Genomic DNA, 3,255 nt, shown 5'->3' on the forward strand with positions numbered 1-3,255 from the left:
AAGGCTGAAGGATTCTCTGTTCTGTGGATAGAGCACATTTTGTTAACAGACACCTGGGCCAGTGTGAGTATTGACTCTGAGTAGGGTTTACAAATCTGTGCAATTGAGATTGTTTTTCCTTTTTCAGAAAATGTTTGGTAGGTAGGAAAAAATGCTTTCTTGAGTAATTTAGAATTTTCTCCAGCTCAGATTTTAAGGTCATTTAAGAAGTAAATGTCATGTTTGGAAAAGGCCTAGAATTTTTGAATGGTGACTTCTGTCTTAAGACTATAAAGGAGGCTGGGTGTAGCTCAAGGACTTGCCACTTTCATAGCATGTTTGAGGCCCTGAGTTCCACTCCCTACCCCAAACAGACAAACAGGACAGAAAACCAAAGAATGCTGACTCTTTCGAGAGGTACCACTTTGATGTTAGTTAGCTCTGGACTGTAGAGTAAGGAATGTGCTGGAACAATGTGAGAATGACATGGCCTGACTTCATTGCAGTTATGGTCCGAGAGGAGGCTTTTAATATTCAAGCCCGAAGAAGAGCCAACTTCAGAAGCCCTAAAAGGCTAAGAACAGCCACGAGATCACATAAAATGGCAAGAGCTGTCTTCCTTTGTCCTGTTTGTGAGGAAATAGTGTGTATTTCCTGTTCCCTTTTATCGTCTCCCTAGCAAAACAACAACAGGTAGATATCTATGCACTGAAAATGCAAACCCCAGAGCAGCGGGAACACAGAGGTTTCTGTGGAGGGGGCAATGTTCAGGCTGAGGAATGTCTTGAAGCTGTTGCTTGATGCTCAAGGGAATTGCAAGGAAGCAACACTCTGTAATTACTCCCGATGGGCTGCAGATGGCAGCAGAGAGAGGCTTTCCACCTGACTCTAGGTTCAACTCTGGATAGGGGCTTCCAAGAAATCCTTCAGTGGTTTATAAATGATAAAACCTAGTGAAACGAATCCTTGGCAAGTTGTTGAGCTTGTCACAAAAACAAACAAACAAACAGCAAACGACCAAATTAACCACGAGTCTCAGGCCTTCCCTTAAAGTTAGTCATCTTTCACGAGATAGCTTTTATGAAGTTGTTCGCGAGGGTCCACAGAACCCAAACCATAAAGCTGTTTCATGTCCTGAGCTCTTGTAAGCTTTGGCGCACCTGTCCCAGCCCTTTGCTGTACCCCGTACAGCAGCTCTCCGGAGTCCCACATCTCCCTACATGGTGCCTTCCTTCCACACTCATCTTCGTATTTGAGATCTCGATAAACGGCCCTTTTTAAATGGCTCCTGATATGACAGACATGATTAGAGGCTTTGCAAAATGCTTAATAAACTCTGTCACAATCTCCTCATATCAACACAGAAGCCTGCAAACTAGATGTTACTAAATTCCTTTATCCTTAAAAGTTCACACCAAGCCTTTCAGGGAAGTGAACCCATGTGGTTCCAGAAGGAAGTCTTTGGTGGCATTCCATATTAAACCGTTTTTACTGGCTTAAGTGACTACAAGAAATCACTTGTTAAACTGATGGATGCTCTACAGTCTGAAGCAGCTGCTGATAAACAAAAGACAGAGGTCGAGGTCTGGGAGAAAAGGTGAAATGGACAGTCTAGAAAAGCTCTACAAATGGGAAATCTCTTTTGTTAGGGAAGGGGAGAGTAGTTTTCCTGAAAACTGGGAAACAATGTAACTGTCCCTTAGCAAGGAGATGGTTATTATGCAAAGAACAAATATTTAAATATACTAATCTAGGAAGAGTTACAAGACATATCACTAAGTAGGAACGATCACAGAAAAACTGACCTTAGAAATGTAATAAGCAAAGGGCCAATGAGATGGCTCATTTGGTAAAGGCACTTGCCTGCAAGCCTGAAGATCTGAGTCCGATCCCTGGAACTTACATGGTGGAGAACTGACTTCCCCAAGTTATCCTCTGACCTGTACACACATGTCATAGCACTTACCTACTCTCTTCATACACAGGCAGAATCAATCAATCAATCAATCAATCAATCAATCAATCATCAATCAATGTGATAAAATGTAGAAATGTGAACACAAACCATTTGAATTCTTGTGTATATGTGTGTCCAAGGACAGGTGGTCCTTGACCAATACAAGCTTATAGCCTAAAACCTCATTGTGAGTTGAAGATATTCTGAAGTGAAAATGTGATTAATTGCTGGGGAGTGGTGGTGCACGCCTTTAATGCCAGCCCTCAGGAAGCAGAAACAGGCAGATCTCTGAGTTCAAGGCCAGCCTGGTCTACAGGGAAAGTTCCAGGACAGCCAGGGTTCTCTGTGTATAGAAAAACCCTGTATTGAAAAACAAAACAGAAAGAAAATGCAATGAATCACTCACTTTACTGAGTATTTTAGCTCAGTTTCACAGCACACTGTAGAGTCCTGTGGTTTTCCTTATGATCTCAAGGCTAATTAGGAGCTCTAGTCACTACTGTTGCCAAGGAAAAAGAGAGGACCAGACCCAACAGTGCCGTGGCCCAGGAAAAGGCCCACATGGAGTATGGTTTCCAATAGATGTACTTTGGTACCGCCCTAAAGACACTACTGAACTATTGTTGTTGGGCTGTATATACAACTGTATGGGAAAAACTGGAAGGATCTACGTCAAGATATGGATAATTAAGAATTCTGGGCAAGAGGTGAAATGAGGCTGAACTCCACTTTTGACTTTATGCTCATCTGATTCAATTTAAAAATAAAAATGTGTCTACATACTAACATTTACACAAGTGACATTAGCTACCTTTTCATTTAGAAGTGACCAAAGGTGACAGCGCTGTTAAAATGTTGAGTCTAGAAAAGTGGCACTGCATGGGGCGCCAGGCACATCTCCCTTCGGTGGGTCACCAGCGCACCAACAGGCTTTGGGGAGGGGACTCCTGGTCCTAATCACAGCCCGAGGGTCAGATTTGTGTTTTATTCATTCTTGGAGACGCTTAAACCTGCCGTATACTAGGACTGTATACAGCAATTGCTTAATGTTGAACGAGTGAATGATCAACCCAAGGAATCAAGTCCCAGCTGAACTTGGATCCGTCCTCAGTTATTTGCAGAGTGCTCACGTGGAAAATAGATCTGCTCTTGGCCCTCCCAGTGGGAGCAGAGCGAGTCTGGATATAGGGCAAATATGTCGAGGAGGCCGATGTAGGCACAGGATGGAAGAGACTCTTAGAGTCATAAATCCTCCTGGTGGCTGGCTTGCTCTCATGTGGACTGGCTAGCTCCATTTTTGGCCCCATCATCTTCTTAGC

This window comes from Cricetulus griseus (genome assembly GCF_003668045.3).
Source record: "Cricetulus griseus strain 17A/GY chromosome 1 unlocalized genomic scaffold, alternate assembly CriGri-PICRH-1.0 chr1_1, whole genome shotgun sequence".
Lineage (NCBI taxonomy): Eukaryota > Metazoa > Chordata > Mammalia > Rodentia > Cricetidae > Cricetulus > Cricetulus griseus.